Source organism: Podarcis filfolensis (genome assembly GCF_964270895.1).
Source record: "Podarcis filfolensis genome assembly, chromosome: 2".
Taxonomy (NCBI): Eukaryota; Metazoa; Chordata; class Lepidosauria; order Squamata; family Lacertidae; genus Podarcis; species Podarcis filfolensis.
In genome coordinates, this window is record NC_139605.1 from 23,953,492 (window position 1) to 23,973,182 (window position 19,691).

The 19,691-nt window shown below is 41.8% G+C and overlaps 1 protein-coding gene across 13 annotated transcripts in view; it reads right to left on the reverse strand.

Moving 5' to 3' along the window:
- The window catches only part of CADPS (calcium dependent secretion activator), a 348,429-nt gene that overhangs the window by 189,316 nt on the left and 139,422 nt on the right, over positions 1-19,691 (reverse strand). The window lies entirely within an intron of this gene.

Sequence of the window (19,691 nt, forward strand, 5' to 3'; positions counted from 1 at the left end):
TAAGATTGTATTTTTTAAAACTTCTGACTATTAACTCTGTCTGGCATTTTAAACCATGAGAAGAAGAAAGTTTCAAAAGTCTTGGCTTTATCAAAAACAGAAAATATTTGAAAAACTATGTGGGATGTGATACCTTCCCCTTAAGCAGGGATCTGTGGTCCTCCAGATGTTGACTCCAATTCCCACCATCCCCAGCCAAGCCTAACTTAGGAGTTGTGGATGACAGAAGTTGTAGGCCAACAACATCTGGAAGGCCACAGGTTCTCCACTCCCGACCTAAAGTGAACATTTACAAGCCCACTAAGTTTGAAATCACCATTTAAATGGTTCTGACCAATTACATTCTGTATTGAATGGTTGCCTTTTCTGCAATCCTCAAAGTTGAGATAGGTGCAGTAAAGGGAAACGGAAAGCATACATCGTGCATTCAAGTTGCCAGCATTCAACGGAAAGATGGTTGGATGTGACTGTGTGCAGGCATATAAACCAAAACACAGATGGTGAAACTAATTTTAGGGCTACCAGAAAAGGCAGTATTGCTCTAAGCAGTTTGTTTCCTTGACAATATCTCACTGTGTGCTTCTTAACCCATAGAATATCACTGTTTCCTAGATTTGAAGACGCTCAGAATGCGGTATTTGCTACTTATGATACAGAGTCTTCAGCAGGCCTGCATAACAGCTGTCTCAATTAACTTTAGGTTGGTGATGCATGAATGATTGAAAACATCCAGACTGGTTTTCCACCCCCAGGAGTGACAAAACTATTGGGCTCAGTTGCTGAATGCTCTGCATTACTTCTTTAACCTTCTGTAAGTTCTCTACAGTGGCACCCCATTTCCTAGGTTCCATGCAAGTAAATGAGGCCCAAAGTGAGAGAAATGACTGTGTGTGTGTGTGTGTGTGTGTGTGTATGGTAAGGTAAAGGTAAAGGTAAAGGGACCCCTGACCATTAGCTCCAGTCATGGCCGACTCTGGGGTTGTGGCGCTCATCATGCTTTATTGGCCAAGGGAGCCAGCGTACAGCTTCCGGGTCATGTGTTCAGCATGACTAAGCCGCTTCTGGCGAACCAGAGCAGCACACGGAAATGCCGTTTACCTTCCCGCTGGAGTGGTACCTATATATCTACTTGCACTTTGACATGCTTTGAGCAAATAAAGATTTTTTTTCAACCTCAGTATTTGTTTTTTTTGGGGGAAAAAGAAATAGTGACCCACCTCACAAATGCAACAAATTAATAGGAGGAATAGTATCAAATTTAAACTATTCTTGAAGGACGGAAATGCATGATAAAGCTATTTTTCGCCATCTCACCCCTTGCTTTTTCCTGTAAGACCAACTGTAGTCATTAACAGTCGTCAACAGGTTTGCCACACCTATCAGTCAATCAGCCATTCCCACCACCCTTCTGAGTAATACCCCTCCCCACCCTCTCACTATATAAAAGGGTCTGGTGATTTCTGTTTCAGTGTATCTGAAGAAGTGTGCATGCACACGAAAGCTCATACCAAGAATAAACTTAGTTGGTCTCTAAGGTGCTACTGGAAGGAATTTTTTTATTTCATTCTTGAAGGAGTTAGGAGAACCAGCAGAGGGCAGTATAGGCATGGAATATTCTACCAGTTGTAGAATTCAGCTGAAGACAGAGAATAGGATTTGAAGGTACAGGAGTTTGACCAAGGTGTTGTTATAAGTAGATGCACTCATACAGTTGTCCCACTACTGTCTCTGGCAAACAGATTTGTGAATCACTTGGACTGGGGAGAGAGGGAAATGTATTGCCTGGAGAATGCATGAATTCCTCAGGAAGTGATTTCTACTAAGTACAGAGATATAGCAGTGAAACTATAGTAAAATCTCTGTAGATACCTATGGTGTTTGTGTGTGCGCAGGAATAGTTGTTTTCAAGGTTTGTTTCCTAAAGAAATATTTCATACTTAATATCAAACAAAGAAAGGAAGGTGGGTGAAATTATACATACCATAGTTTTATCATTAGTAATTTAATTTGTTTATGAGCCAGATTATACAAGCGAAGAGGCTAAAAGGTAGATTTTTCCTTTATCGTTAGTAATTTCATTTGCTTATGAGCCAGGATTATACAAGTGAAGAGCCATGGGGCTTCCCAGTATCAAATGGACCCTCCATCTGTTCACTTGTCAGAACTTTGAATGAATCTCACATCTCAGCCTGAAATTACGGTAATCAAAGTAGACTTTGAGAGCCTTCAGATTCTGTCAGTAATCTTTGTCACTATCACTTCACATTGTCTCAGTTCCCCATAATGTAACAAAATAAAAAAAGGAAAGTAATATTAATGACTTCGCAAGCTTATTATTAGCATGAATGAGCTAAGGATTGTAATGCAGAAGCTTGATTCAAGGCAAGGACAGAATATTTCATATCCACCTGCTGGCTGCATATTGCAGCCAGATGTTTACACCTGGGAAACACAGTCACATTGCTCAGATTGGACAGATAAGTCTTAATGTGATTAATTGGGGGGGGGGAATCTGCATAGAATTGCATCTTCATGGTGAAACAACTTGAGAAATTCATTAAACATGTCTTCCTGGATAACCTTAGTGGCAGGAGCTAGATGGATCCCATCACAGATAGAATTGTATTACAAACACAACCTCTTGGCCAGTGCATCCTTGCAAAAGAACTGGGATGCATGTGAGAAGCTGTTCGTCCTGAAGGGCTGGGTTGATACTGATTTCTTCAAATCTGAGCTCTTGGAAACAGCCATGGAATAATAGAATCGTAGCAAGTTTGGTCTGATTTGATGACTTAAGAACAGAAACACTTTATGTACACGCTTTGCATGTTCACAATCAGCTCCCTGCAGTAATGCAGTTTGAGAATAATTCATTTCCATAGTTGGATTTGATCCATTTGTGCTTCCAATTTTTGTGTTGTTTTTAAATCCATGTAACAGTTTTGCTTTGTAATCCACGTTTTGAGCCTTGTCTAAAGAAACTGAAATCCTGGAGCACTTTGGGCACCCTTAATTTCATTATCCTCTTTTGAGAAAGCCAGTTATGCAATGATCGAAAAGTCCTGCCTGGTCATTATGTAAGACATTATTCCTTCTCTTTTGCTCGCTTGGATTAGCATGCTGCACTGAGACACTTACTGAATGTTCAGACCCTTGAGCAAACCAGAGCATGGACTACAGGCCTATATAGTTAAAGGATACAATGCCTTTTGGAAGGAGCTGCTAATTTGCCTTGATATATTTTATATATTCCATACACTCAGGCTGCTGTTGCAGGTTTTGCTTCTGGACTTCCTGCAGGTGTCTGCTTGGCCACTATGAGAACAGTAAGCTGAACTGGATCGAAGTCTAAAAGTCTGTTAAAACCATCTTATTTATAAATATTATAGGAGTTGAAACATGTGACTAATCATGCCAGAAACACTTCCCTCTCACTATGCCTATAATCTATTACTTGCCCATACAGTGGTACCCTCGGGTTAAGAACTTAATTCATTCTGGAGGTCTGCTCTTAAGCTGAAACTGTTCTTAACCTGAGGTACCACTTTAGCTAATGGGGCCTGCTGTGCTGCTGTCGCTTTCTGTTCTTATCCTGAAGCAAAGTTCTTAACCTGAGGTACTATTTCTGGGTTAGCAGAGTCTGTAACCTGAAGTGTCTGTAACCCGAGGTACCACTGTACTAAGATAAAAGGAAAAGGACCCCTGGACAGTTAAGTCCAGTCAAAGGCGACTATGGAGTTGCAGCGCTCATCTCACTTTCAGGCCGAGGGAGCTGGTGTTTGTCTGCAGACAGCTTTCTGGGTCATGTGGCCAGCGTGACTAAACCACTTCTGGCAAACAGGACACTGTGACGAGTGCCAGAGCACTGCAGCGGCACCTATTTATCTACTCACACTGCTGTGCTTTCAAACTGCTAGGTTGGCAGGAGCTGGGACAGAGCAACGGGAGCTCACCCCGTCACAGGGATTCGAACTGTTGACCTTCCAATCAGCAAGCCTAATCAGCAAGCCTAAGAGGCTCAGTGGTTTAGACCACAGCACCACCCGTGTCCACCATACTAGTAAAAGCTTCATGCAGGTGGCTTTATTACAACCATGATGGTCACCTGCACTAAGACATCCATAGCACTGCCATGTTTTCACCATGGTATAGTACTATGAACACCACAGATCCTCTCCCCTTAGAGCTGCTCCACCTTTTAATTCAAGGCAACACCATAAAAGCTGAACAAGGTTTGGCTCTTGGGCTGAAAGAATGAATGAATGAATGAGAAACGCATGCAGCTTCATAGTGGTTCAAGTTTGCATGGGCAGATCTTTTCCTACTGCCACCACCCAGGAGGAGAATTGAATAAACTGGACAGGCCAAAAGTCTGTCCAAACAAAAAAGTATTCACCTTCTAGCAGAGGTTCCCTAGACTGTTCACTACATATGTAGATTAAGTGCAATGTCACATAGGACATTGCATTGTAAAGTCTAGATGAGGTGCAAGCATAGATTGAAAGGTAAGAAGTGCCAAGAATCTAGTGTAAGACATGCCTGGACTTTAAAGCATTCATCGGCCTAGTCTGCTTTATCTCCCAGTATGCTAGAAGCATGGGAACATGTCTTCATAGTGATAATGTCAAGGGATTCTAAGTAAAGATACACATGACTGTTTGAGATCGAGCCGGGAAATGTGAGCGCTATCTCTGCTACGCTAATCGGAGAAAATATCAGTCTGCAAAGGAAATTGTAAATTTACAGAAAAAGAGTTCCATCAAGTCTCTAGGATGTGGTAAGGAAATGAAGGCTGAGCCTTTAAAATTCCCAACACAAAGCAGTGTCTACAAGACACTGAAATATTTTTTTCTTTTTTCCTCATAGGAAGCATTTTGTGGCACTTAAGTTATCGTTAAGGTAAACTGTAAACTATAGTTAAGGTAAAGCACCCATCTTCTCTTTTTTGCCCCCACCAACCCGATCGCTGAGGCAACCCAATAATCATACAACACTGACCAAGGTGCCATACCACCCCAATCTAAAAAGTTGCTGGAATGTACCAAAAAGGTGCCGGAACTCAGTTCCGGTGAGTTCCAGCTGAAAAAAAAGCCCTGATTCTGATGGTGATATCTTATATTTTAGTGTATTTTTGGTCTCTGTGGAAGCTGCCCAGAGTGGCTGGGGAAACACAGCCAGATGGGCGGGGTACAAACAATAAATTATTATTATTATTATTATTATTATTATTATTATTATTATTATTATTAGGAATGGATATCAAAGAGACACTGTCTCTTAACTGGTTCCTCCTGCCCCCATTTAAAAATAAACTAGGAGCAAACTACTTGATAGTTATGTACAGTTGTACCTCTGCTTATGTATCCCTCTGGTTACATAAACTTCGGGATATGTAAGCAGCGAACCCGGATGTATATTTCTGGGGTTTTGCTACGCGTGCATGTGCAGAAGCGGTCTCTCCGGTTGCGAAAACCTCAGGATCCGGCCAGACCTCCGGAATGGATCCCGTCCACAACAGGAGGTACCACTGTAGTTCTCATTGGTTCTGTGATAGGAAGGTAGAGCCACCAACATTCTGAGAACCACCAATTCAAGAATTGTAGAATCGGAAACTGGAAAATTGGTACAGAGGGATGCTATTATGTGATGAAGGAGGAAATCTGAAGATGCCAGGTGGCAGGAGCTGGGATATACTTTCAATTTCTTTTTTAAAAAGCCCCTCAGGAATAAAAAGCAACAGAGACAGGCAGAACACATGCATTAATACTGTATCTCACTGAGGATAGGGCACAAAGCAAACATTTCTAATAAAAAAGAGTAAGATTTACTCACAAGGGCAAAAAATAAAATAAAAATGAGCAGTTCATCAAAGCAGCTTGTGGAATTTACTACTTGCTCTGGGATAAGAAGGTGAAACATACTCTGTTTTGTCTCTCAGCCCAGTAACCGTATGGTTATTGTTTCACGAAGAATTTTCAGGATCAAACACAAAATCCATATTTTAACAGCAGTTTGCCATGTGCCTCCAGGAAGCTCACAAGCAGAGAGTGATGGCAAATAGCTCTTACTTCCTGTTCAACGCAATACCTAATCATGAGATGTATACTGCTACTGGATAGGGAAAAGCCTTAATTTGTTGTTACAACTAATCTGGAGCAAGCAATTTCATAAGTTCTCTGTAACAGCATCCTAGTTATGAAACGCCCTCCTTTCTAAATTGTGCTTGCCAGTGATTCTTTAGTTTCTGCCACCAGCTCAATGTGCATCTATTTTACGTGGGCATTTACAGGTCGTTGGCTGCAAATTTATCTTGAAGGATGAAGCTGCTCTGCACTTTTAAAGATTGCAGTTATTTATTGTGTTCTTATCCCCATATATATTTATGGTGGGTTGAAACCTGACGTATTTAATAGCTTTAAGTTCAGTATTTCATATTGTTTGCACCTTGTCCTGGGATTGTTTTTCATGAAGGGCAGGTTAGAAATATTAAATAAACAATAATAAGGTTTTGTTTCTTTTTTTAAAAAAATGTGTTGGCTGGAGGAATATCTCCTTTTGTTTGCCTCAGATCTAATGTCAATTGCTTTTGCTGGAGGTCTCCAAGTTCTGCTGGAGAAAGAAAGAAAGGCAGAGAAAATAATTCCTCCCTCTCCACTCTCTCCACTCCACAAGCAATTTCTATAAACCTCTTGCATGTCATCTTTCAAATCTGCTTCTTCCATATACTGCATAGTTGTTTTATGGAGATGTCATTAGAAGTTGATTGCCAGGGGGATTTTGGTGCTATGACCAATCTTATAAATGGTTTAGTATGTACTAGAATCGCTACATCTTAAAAACAATAACCCCGAAATATTTATTTCAAACATTTGTAACCTGCGTTTGTGCTCCAAAGCAAACTGACATATATAGGATCTCAAGGACTGAGCACTTTCTCATAAACTAAAAGGACCACTTAAAAACTGTGAAGGACTAAATGACCTTCCACACGAATGTGGCTGAATACTGACATCATTTCTAAGTGCCTCCTGAGATTAAATTGGTGGTGTTCAGGAAAAGGCCTTCTTGGTGGTTGAAGTCCATGGTTATGTGAATCAACCCAGTGGCATAGCAAGGTCAGGTGGTTCCCGGTGCGGAAAATTTCTTGTCACCCCCCCCCATTGAAATCTAGTTGGACTCCCAAGAGACTGCGATCTACTCACAGTATAAAAAGACTGATGTGATCCACCCATTGTCATTGCCAGCAGTTGTTGAACTTTTTTAAGGGGAGGGTTGGCCAAAGTAGTTGAGCTTTTTTTTTTTTTTCAGTTACAGTGTTTGGGTCCTGAGTTTAGGGAGCTTCTGCTTCTACCCTTCCCTCTGCCCACCCTTGTTTGCTCCTCCTGCCTCCTCCAGCAGCCAGGGAGCCCGGGGCTATCAAAACGGCAAAGTGGTGCAGCTCCCTCCTTTCCCCCACGGCTCGCGGTAGGCGGGAGTCGTGGGTGTGCGGCATGCAGAATGCCACCCCCCTCAGTGATGACACCCGGGGCAGACTGCACCCACCTTGCTCTGCCCCTGAATCAACCTTCAGATAATATAAAGGCAATGTATTGTTTATCTGTCCAAGTTTGCCAGATCTTCTCCACTCACCTAGAAGAAGGTGATTCAGTTTAGATTCCTCACAAGGACTTCAATAATAATCAAGCACTGGTTCCAAAATGGAAGAAGAAGAAGAAGAAGAGTTTGGATTTGATATCCTGCTTTATCACTACGCGAAGAAGTCTCAAAGCGGCTAAGATTCTCCTTTCCCTTCCTCCCCCACAACAAACACACTGTGAGGTGAGTGGGGCTGAGAGACTTCAGAGAAGTGTGACTGGCCCAAGGTCACCCAGCAGCTGCATGTGGAGGAGCGGAGATGCGAACCTGGTTCCCCAGATTACGAATCTACCACTCTTAACCACTACACCACACTGGCTCACAAACATTGGTCCATGGGGGAGAGCTGTGAGTGGCTCGCCAGGCATTTGGTGCAAGTATTAGATGCAGTACGGTACAAGGATGCTTTTACTGCATTGTCAGTGCTTAGGTTCCACAGACAGGCTGCAAATTCCATAGGTGATAAAATTCAGCTGGTGACTTCCCTTGCTGGGAACAATTCTCAACAGTAGTTGGCTCCTCCACCTCATTTTTCTTTCAAATAGGTAACTGGAGTTTATTGTAGCTCCATGGTAAAGCATCTAGTCCCCATGCAGAAGATATCTGGCATCTCCAGGTAAGGCTAGGAATATCCCTTGTCCGGAAGCCTGGAGAGCAGCTGCCAGTTAGTGCAGACATGATTGAACTAGATGGACCAATAGTCTTAACTTTCTATAAGGCAGCTTCCTAGGTTCCTATTTATGACATAACTGAAAACAGTTTAAAACAGTCACACTTTCTCACAGCTTAATTAGCTGGCTCAGAATATTTTTAGTTCTTAAAGCTGGAATACCTGACAAACCAGCATTGGACAAATGATATTTTCGCACTGGAAAACTACCGGGAATAATATTTCCCCTTTGCCTAACACAGAACTAAAATGTGTTTATGTTCTGAATACAGTTTGTCATGACTTTGCATCTTGGCTCCACGCAACTTTTGCCAAGCAAAAGGCTGACAAATTGACTTGTTTGCTTCCTCGTCGATTTTGCTCTCCAATCGACCTCCTTCTGGCTGCTGCTGAACGTCACTTTATGACCAAGCTCTACAGGACTTAAACCTTTTGTGTGAGTGCACCAAATGGCCAGAAAAACCTAACAATAATCCCGTTTCTTAGTAGTATTCAAAATATGAAACCTCTACGGTTCTACCAGTTAACCAAATTTGGCAGGGATAAAGGATGTTGTGGCAACTAAATAGTAATTTTCTAGCAATTACTGGTATTAAACTAATCAGGAGAAAGGAACAGGCTTAAGATTTTGCTGTCATTTTAGAGTCACAAGGCTTGTGTTGTACATCTTTTTTTCCTGTTGGCACCTGGATACCTTGAGATGAATCTTCAATGAAGAAAATGAAAACAAGAATGAAGGAAGGAAGGAAGGAAGGTGTAAGAAGTGTAAAAGGAGAAGAAAAAAATACCCTCGCACATAACCTTGCACTGTGTATTTCGATAGCATCTGCTTTCTACAATGCCTATCTCTGCTTACTATTAAAAGCTGCTTATTTGCTGAAGCATTCCCAGACCATATGCTATCAACAAATGTTGGTAACCAAATGCAAACACTAATTTTCATTAGTGTTGTCTTTATGAGAACAGCATTAGTCACAAAGGGAATAAACCAAATGAGGGTAAAGACACGTAGCAAACCTTTGACAACAATGCGGCGCTTATAAATTCATACTTAATAAAGCTGAGAAATGTCCACTTCATTACAGAAATGACAATTTTGCAATTGGATTTAGGGCAAGCTAGATTTTAGGATGATGTCATTAGTTGCCATAGTGATGTTCGGCATAAGGACATAATTCAGGGCCGCTAAAATATCTGCATTCATGCTAAGTGCACAGCTTCTGTTCATAAGAATTTGTGCTTAGCATTCATAAAAAAAAAAAAAATAGCTTCAGAGAATATCTAGATAGCAAAGTCCTTCCAGAGACAAGAATCAGAATGTGATTGGCTGGCTTGCTACAAAGCAAAAATCATCCAGACAATGGAATTTACTTTCATTTCTCCCCCTTTTTGCCAAACCTTTGGATTGCTTTTTAGACTGCAGAGAATCGGTGTATGAAAGGATTTAAAAGTGCATAGATTATCTAGTTGGGGAATTCTCAGTCTTTATCTTTGTCAGCTTCTGTCAGTTCTCTCTCTCTCTCTCTCTCTGTGTGTGTGTGTGTGTGTGTGTGAGAGAGAGCGAGAGGAGCACATCTATGAACAAAATCTTCTTGTACATCTACATACACCACCAATGGGCCTTTTTTAGCATAATAAATCTGTGATTGTTATTCACAAGCTCTAGATATCTTCTACTTTGTAGCACTTCTTTTGATGGAATATCTAATATGCCCAATGTTCAACCTGCGATGAGAAAAGTGTGACCAGCCATACAGCTTCCAGGGCTCTTGAGAACTGCTGTGTGGCATGAGGTTGTTGAGTGTCAAAGACCCTTTCCAGGTCCATGTGTGTCTTCATTAGTGGCTCGTGATGAAAGCCCATAAATCTGGTGCCATTTTGACACCTTGTTTGATTTAATTTTGTTTCTTATACGTAGCCCTCTAAATAAGAGGTGCCTCTGGTTTATTTTGCAAGTCTGGTTCCAACTGAATTAGTGTAGGGAATCAACTCAGATAGAGATTCTAAGCATATTCAGCTGAAGATGAAAAAATTAATAGTATATATAGTTGTGGGATATTGATAGCAATAACTTTTTTTTAAAAGAGGGATATTCAATTAGAGGTGAATATTGCTATTAAACAGATTTCCCAGTATTACTTTTGGTGAATTTGCAAATTGGCTACACCAGGTGTTATGCTCTACCAACTGCACTGGCTCCCGGTGGAGTACAGGGTCAGGTTTAAGGTGCTGGTTTTGACCTTTAAAGTCCTATGTGGCCTATGACCCTCGTACCTACGGGACCGCCTCTCCTGCTATGCCCTGCAGAGGACCTTAACGTCCACAAATGACAACATTTTGGAGGTCCCAAGTTGCAAGGTGGTTAGATTGGTCTCAACTAGGGCCAGGGCCTTTTCAGTACTGGCCCTGACTTGGTGGAATGCTCTGTCACAAGAGACCAGGGCCCTGCGGGACTTGACATCTTTCTGCAGGGCCTGCAAGACAGAGCTGTTCCATCTGGCCTTTGGTTTCGACTCAGTCTGACCCTTATGTTTCCATCCCCTTATGGTTTTGATCTATGGGCTACTATTAAAATGAGGTTGCATTTTAAATTGTATTTTAACCCGTATTTTAATAAATTGGTTCCCCCCTGTTATGTTTTTATTGTAATTTTACTGGTGTTAGCCACCCTGAGCCTGGCTCTGGCCGGGGAGTGTGGGGTATAAATAAAAAATTATTATTATTATTATTATTATTATTATTATTATTATTATTATTATTGTCTTTTAAAAGTGCATCAATAATTTCTATACGTAATTTCAGAATTGGCTTGTGCAGCTTAGTCTTGCCATGGCCTCTTCTATCTTCTATTCATTCATTCCACCGCTCACCTTTCTGGTGAAATGTGTATCACCATCTATATGAGAACATAAGAAAAACCTGTTGGGTCAGGCCACTAGCCCATCTAGTCCAGCATTCTGCTCTTACAATGGCCGACCAGATATCTTGGAAAGCCAGAAAACTGATCCCAAGTACAAGAGGACTCTCCCCTCCTGCAGTTTGTGATATTAATATTTCCTCCAGCTGTGGAGACAGAGCATAGCCACCATGGCTGGTAGCCTATGATATCCCTCTCCACCATAAAGTTGTCTAATCCAGTGTTGAAGCCATTTTATATCACCAAGTTGCTGAATCAAATGCCACATGAGAAATGGAGTCCTGGGATTTGATAAGATGAGAGATATGGGGAGGAATGGGGGGGGGGGAAACCCAACAATACAGAAACCGAAAGCCAAACCCCAGAATGCCTTTACTGGAGTATCTAATAAAGACTTCAAATAATTCTTCCCATAGCAGAGTTGTATAATCAGGGACAGGATAGTGGTGGAAGAAGCAAATCTAATGTCCATCATGGTTTGCTAGACAATGCCTGCTTTAGGCCTCATTTGTGCTTAACTGTGCTATGTTTATCTCTAGCTGCTTCCTTGCTCCCATACCAATTAGTTGCCTGCCTTATCTTGAAGGAACGTCTACAGAAGTTGAAAGAACGGTGACCTTTAAAGTGAAGAAATTGAAGTGTCTTGGTATATAACTCATTTCCAGCTTAACTGCTTGCTGAAGTGTGGTGCACACAAAGGCACACACACGCACACTCAGGAGTGCTGCGCATCGATAGTGGTCCCCACTGAATCATGCCATGTCGCTCCTCAGCGACTAGATGGCATCAGAGAGCTGCAGACGGGGATCTGGCGCGGTCCTCTCACCCCAAAACTAGCCATGGCCTCTCGTGAATTTCTTGATGATCAGATTTTGCTGCAGGAACACTTCCCACAGCACGGAGGAGACATCACAAGCAACATCGATCACTTTGTCCAAAGGAAACAAAGTGTGTGTAATTTAGTGTGCTTTGCTTGGTTCTTTGCAATTCAGAATTCAGGTTTGATGTTTGCTTTGGAAAGGGTTCGGGTTTGAAAACAGAATTGCAATAATGATGGGAGGGGGTTAGAATTTTATGGGCACCCCCCTTTAAAAATAAAGTAACTCCTTTTAGCTGCAGAGTAATGATGCCTTCCCCAGTAAATACTTTCCCACCTGCTCACCACCCCATTCATTACAGTGCATATAGACATTCCTTGCATGTATCAATCCGTCTCACCATTGGAATTAATGGGACGTACCATAGACTCACTGGAATTCCATGTGTGCATTGAAGCACCTGTAGGGTGGGTATGGTTTTTGGCCAAATTCAAAATGAGGGGCAATGAACGTTTTCAAATGACAACTCATCAGGCATTGGTCGTCAGATAAAATACTGTAAGTGTTTTGAATGCTATTATGTTCAAACAGGTTTTAAATTCTGTTGATGAAGAAATCACATGTGGGCTGAAAATTTCCCCTTCCTCTTTTTTATTGTTATCAATAGTTTACTAGGGTTTGCATATTATTACAGTAAAGCAGTAGAGTCCTTAGTAGCCCCCCCATTCCTCTCCTCCCCTCTGCCCCCATGACCTATTTAGTTACAGCATTTTTATTTCTGATTCAGGTACGTAGCCGTGTTGGTCTGACGCAGTCGAAATATATATATATATATTTAAAAAATTGTCCAGTAGCACCTTAGAGACCAACTAAGTTTGTTCTGGGTATAAGCTTTCATGTGCATGCACACTTCTTCAGATACGCTGAAACAGAAGTCACCAGACCCTTATATATATGGACATAAATCTGACATCAGAAATCACAATACAGAGAAGCCAGTAGGAGAACACTTCAGTCTCCCAGGACATTCAATACAGGATCTCAAAGCAGCTGTCTTATTACAAAAGAATTGCAGAAGCAGAACTGAAAGAGAAGTTGCTGAATTACAACTTATCACTAAACTGAAAACTATGGAGAGACCTGATTTGCATAGAGATACTGGATTCCTGACTCATTACATATGCTAATCATCTGCATACTAGCCCTTGCTTTTTCCTGTAGGACTAATTGAAGTCATTAACAGTAGTCAACAGGTTTACCATACCCATTGAGCCAATCACCCATCTCCTACTACCCTTCTGATAAATACCCCACCCCACCCTCTCACTATATATAAGGGTCTGGTGACTTCTGTTTCAGTGTATCTGAAGAAGTGTGCATGCACACGAAAGCTTATACCAAGAACAAACTTAGTTGGTCTCTAAGGTGCTACTGGACAATTTATTTATTTATTTGTTTGTTTGTTTGTTTGTTTCAGATGTTCAATTGTTTAGTGTGCTATACAGCCGGCACTTTCATGCTTAGAAAGAGTTTAGATAGATGAATGTCACTGCTATGTTGGGGTTCCAGATTAACAACTGTTAAACTGGAGGTGGTTTCATCCCTGCACCCCACGTCATAGCAAAGATGAATTTTGCAAAACACACCAGACATCGCCTGTCCTACGCCTTTCATTCCAACAAAGTGTTGACCGTGTGACCTTTAAAATGCAGACATTGCTACGTCGTGAACATTGCCGTTCGTATTTCAACACAAGCTCTCCCACAGAAACTCTTCTGTCTGAGCTAGAGAAACATGCTAGAAAGCCAAGAAGTCAGGTGTGAATTCTGTAGGCTGAAGATTGTAAACTTTTAAAATTACCGCATCTACACCCACGTATAGTAGCAACTCTGAGGAAGTAACTGGGAACCGTTTAACATATTTTGGCCTTACTAACATTCACCACTAAGAAACAGTATGTCCTAACCCTGAATGAGCTCAAAGGCTTATTTAATCTGAAAGGTAGCTGGTTCATGCACCACAGCTAGTTAACCAGCTAGTTTCAGTGGTTTCAAATGGTGTTCCTAAGATACGAAATTAAAAGACGCCTGCTTCTTGGGAGAAAAGCAACGACAAACCTAGACAGCATCTTAAAAAGCAGAGACATCACCTTGCCAACAAAGGTGCATATAGTTAAAGCTATGGTTTTCCCAGTAGTGATGTATGGAAGTGAGAGCTGGACCATAAAGAAGACTGATCGCTGAAGAATTGATGCTTTTGAATTATGGTGCTGGAGGAGACTCTTGAGAGTCCCATGGACTGCAAGAAGATCAAACCTATCCATTCTGAAGGAAATCAGCCCTGAGTGCTCACTGGAAGGACAGATCCTGAAGCTGAGGCTCCAAGACTTTGGCCACCTCAGGAGAAGAGAAGTCTCCCTGGAAAAGACCCTGATGCTGAGAAAGATGGAGGGCACAAGGAGAAGGGGACGACAGAGGACGAGATGGTTGGATAGTGTTCTCGAAGCTACCAGCATGAGTTTGACCAAACTGTGGGAGGCAGTGGAAGACAGGAGTGCCTGGCGTGCTCTGGTCCATGGGGTCACGAAGAGTCGGACAAGACTAAATGACTAAACAACAACAACAGCAAGATACTGTATTTGGGCTTCAATGATTCTTCAATAAGAAGACAAATAATTTTGAACAGTCTTTGCTGAAAGACAGTTCGTTCATCACAGTCAACCATCCTGTGTTCTTTTCTGTTGCCTGTGTTAAAGGACATTGAAATCATATGCTGAAGTTGAATCTTCCTTCAATACTGATGATGGGACAATGCCCTCCATGGTACCTCAGGGCAGCAGGCTAGCTCAGGGGCCTCTTGTGAGAACAGAGGGATTCCCTGTTCCTGTGATTTTAATTTGTTTTAAATGCTTTTAACTGCATGGAATCTGCTGGTGAATGGCATGTAATTAATTAATTGACTAGATGGGTCTTCGGCCTGATCCAGCAGGCTTTTCTTATGTTATTGGATGGAAGTGAATCTACAAGGGACTCAATAAAGTTTCCTCTCATGGTTACAAGTGATGGCTCAAAAACTAAAGATAAAATTCATTATCGGGTTTGTTTCTTTGGGCGTGTGAGCGAACAGCGATAAGCGATAAGCGGTCTCTGAGAATTTGGAGGAGGCAGACTTAGCATCTCTAGAAACCTAAGCACAGCAGTGGAAGCACAGCTGTTGAATACAAACCTGTTTCTCAAGGACATTTATTGCCCTCTGCAAATGGAAAGATGAAGATGTGGGGGAAATAAACCTCCTTGACTCCAGTGGGACTTACTTCCAAGTAAGCAAGTATAGGACTGCAGCCCTAATCTCTGAGGAACAGGTGCAGCTCTGATGCCGGGAGCAATTCTGATGACATGACAGGGTCTTCCCCCTGTGAGATCACTTGAAAATGAGGCTATTTTTTTTTCTTGTTTCCTTTGAAAAACAGGGCAATGTAAATGTTGGGCAGGTTCCTGGCTTCAAACTGTCAGGGCTTTCCTTTAGGGAGCGTTGGCAATTAGATGCTTACTCGGTCCCACCATGGCAGAACACATTTCATCTTGTTTTTATGTGGAGCTGTTCAGCTGCTTCTTTAATTCACAATAAGCAAAAAGTCACAACAAATTCAAAGCTGAAAGGCGGAAATGTGATCAGCTAATCTCAATCAAAAGCCGCACGAACAGATTGCCAATAGACGTTCTGATCAAACATGAAGAAAGGGGGGGGGAATCTTTTCCCCAGGAGGGGAATAAATTGGAAATAAACATCAGAAGAGGGTTAAAAAAACACCTTAATTAACAGGACATCAAAGCACGCAGTGTGCTTCTTGTCCAATGAACAAATAATGAATAATGTCAACATTCAGGGTTTGATCTGAGTCAGGACTAAAAGCAGTTTATGCCTAGCCTCCAGATGCAACAGGGATAAGGTGGCAGAGTTCTGAGTCTGGCAGAGGATTACTTTTGAATGCTTGAATCATCATCATCATCATCATCATAACCCACCAATCTGGGCAGCTTACAGTACATATAAAAACATAGTAATATGTCAAGCATTTTAAATTTCCTGATACAGGGAAACCCTCCCTGCATGAAAAAAAAAATCCTACACAGCAAGAATTGGCCTGAGCTAAAGCCCACACTAAGTTCCTTACTGAATGGAAATCTTTACAAAGAAACATTTCAAAATGTTGTATCCCAAATGCCTAATTTTAACTGTAAGCTCAGCCAGTAGAGCATGAGGCACTTAATCCCAGGGTTGTGGGTTCGAACCCCACATTGGGCAAATAATAATAATAATAATAATAATAATAATAATAATAATAATAATAATACACGCCCATTCGGCTGAGTTGCTCTAGCCATTCTGCATTGCAGGTGGTTGGACTATATGACCCACACGGTCCTTTCCAACTTTACAATTTTGTGATTCTATAATCCTAAAGTCGATCTATTTTCACTGGTAGTGCAAAAAAACAAAGCAAACGAGAAAGCTTGCAAGTACTTCAAATTGTTAAGGGGATGAAAGAACACCTTGTCCCAGGTTGTTTTTAAGAACATCACCCAAAAGCTTCCATTTATGGCTGCTTTAGGGACAGGGTTCTCTTCAGTACCAAAAAGGACTGGCACTTGATCCTCGACTTTGTGAGGTCATGGAAACTACAAGTTACTATAATTTTTATCCAATTTCTCCCCGCACCCAGGAATAACTGCTACAAAAGGCTGCTCAGTTCACTTCCAGACAGCCTGCTTATTGAGTGTTCATTCTGACATGCTTGCAAGGAGGTTAATATGATGTTTCGTCATGCAGATGTTACCCGACGTTTTCCAATGTCTTTCCTCCAGCACTTTCTTTATTGCAAAAAGTCTGATTTGGGGGCGGGGGTTTGTTGCATAAGAGCACCAAAATCAGCTGAATGGTCTGACCTGTATTTGGTGACAAGTGATTGAATCCCACCTGAAAGTAGTGGCAGTCCAGACGTGCTGTCAGTCTCAGACATTTGACTGACAGGGGAAGAAATAAAGGCAATAAAATGTATTTAGTGAAGGAGAGGTGACAGAATACATCATGGAGATCTTATGAGGGCCGTAAGGAAATTGGTGCTGCTTTGAACCTCCATCTCTCCACCCTCAAAAAAATCTACATTTGGCTGATTCGGAATGTGGAACAATTTTTAATGGTGTTTTAGGAATTTAGCAGCTCTATATTTGAACTGGGGATGCGGGTGGCGCTGTTGGTTAAACCACAGAGCCTAGGGCTTGCTGATCAGAAGGTCGGTGGTTCGAATCCCCGTGACGGGGTGAGCTCCCGTTGCTCGCTCCCTGCTCCTGCCAACCTAGCAGTTTGAAAGCATGTCAAAGTGCAAGTAGATAAATAGGTACCACTCTGGCGGAAAGGTAAACGGCGTTTCCGTGCACTGCTCTGGTTCGCCAGAAGCAGATTAGTCATGCTGGCCACATGACCCGGAAGCTGTACGCCGGCTCCCTCGGCCAAAAAAGCAAGATGAGCACCGGAACCCCAGAGTCGGCCACGACTGGACCTAAAGGTCAGGGGTCCCTTTACCTTAACCTTTATATTTGAGCTATCAAATGGAACTCGTAGTGTTCTCTTTCCCCACCCCGCAGAACCATCAAGCTGCTGTGAGTCAGTGAATAAACATGTGTATTTTAAGCTTTCATATAGCATCGGGGTACAAAAGAACTAAATATGGCAAGATAGATTGGTGTGACAGGTCTGCTGCCTTTGAGAGGAAGAATGGGATAGAAATTTAATGAATGAATGAGTGAATGAATGAATAACCAAATGAGGATGCCTCTATCACAAGAATACACAATGTTAGTTGAAGTCAGCCTGAAAGCAACGAAAATTTCTCATTGCAAAACAAATAATTATTGAAGTATATCACATGTTTTTTTCACAGAAGGACTTTGAATTCCTGGAAACTTAATATTCAATGCACATTCCATATTTTTGCACCTTTCAGTGGCAGTGCTAAAGCAAATCGGGATGCACAAGGAACAGCACTGGCTTAAAAGCTTGTCTAGACAGATGCGCTATTGATTGACAGCCTAAATGACAACTAGGATTTAGGTGAAGGACTCTGAGGTTGTTGTTTAAAATATACCTGCACCTGGTATATTAGAGAAGGGAAAAGGAATGATGACAAAATCTGATATGAAAGACAATGACCGAGTTGGAAACTGCTCATTATGCTTTGCAATACATGTAAGCAGCCTGACAGATTTACAGTGGATCAGAGCAGCTCTTTGGGGACATTGGTAAAGATAGAACATCCCTGGATATTGCAACAATAATGGCTTGCCGCTTGTACTTTCAGAAACAAATACATACAGAGAGGGGGGGCAGGGAGGGAGGGAGAAATCAAAACTGCATCATGAAAAGTGAATCTAGAAGACTATCTGGCCACTTCTATTATATAGATTTTTTTAAAATAAAAACATTTTCAATAAGTGGTCATCTTAATGTATACAGTGGTACCTCGGGTTAAGTACTTAATTCATTCCGGAGGTCTGTACTTAACCTGAAACTGTTCTTAACCTGAAGCACCACTTTAACTAATGGGGCCTCCTGCTGCCGCCGCACCGCCGGAGCACAATTTCTGTTCTTATCCTGAAGCAAAGTTTTTAACCTGAAGCATTATTTCTGGGTTAGCGGAGTCTGTAACCTGAAGTGTATGTAACCTGAAGCGTATGTAACCTGAGGTACCTCTGTATCTTTAGATTTCGGACAAAAAAAGAACACCACATGGTGCCTTTTCCTGTAATTGTCCCATGCCTAGGCACATATATCTATGTGCGGGTGTGCATTCAATTGAAAGTTATTAAATGTAAAATGTAATTAAATGGGGGTAAATGTAATGTAAGCCTGATCAAACAGGTAGCTGTTACAAGAAGGCTTAGTCATAAGATTTAGGAGGGAAAGGTGATTTTTAGCTTTTGTATTATGATTGCATACAGTTTGTGTTTTCCAGATGAATGCTTACGGAGGGCGCAGAAAAAGGGTGACTGAGAAATTACCATTTACTTTCTAAGAATTCAGTTTTGGAGAGAAAACATCGTTGTTAAAAGGCAGTTCCCTCTCCCCAAGCTTCTGACTCTGTTTGGGACCATTACGTTGGCAATACTCACATCCATATCGTGGAGTAGCATTTTACATGCTATCTCCATATAATGGCATTCTCTCCATGTGATGGAGATCCCTGGAACCATGGCTCTGGAGCACATCAAAGGGAAAGCTGGTGATTTTCAATCACTATATGTCTCCCTGCCAAAGGGAAGGCTCTACCCACAGATTTGTGCAAGCTGCCTGAAAGTTCCAGCAGTTCCATCTGGCTACATACTGAATAAGATGGATTCTTGACTGAATTTCCACGTATCTCTCAGCACATGAGCGAGCGAGTGGCTCCCATATCTGCAAAATGCACCCTAAACCAACCTAGAGTACCGAATGAGGCTGGAAGAAATAGCACATGTTACACCGGGGGTCAGCAAACTTTTTCAGCAGGGGGCCAGTCCACTATCCCTCAGACCATGTGGTGGGCCGGACTAGATTTTGAAAAAAAAATATGAAATATATAACCCAGGGATGCATTTTAAATAAAAGCACACAT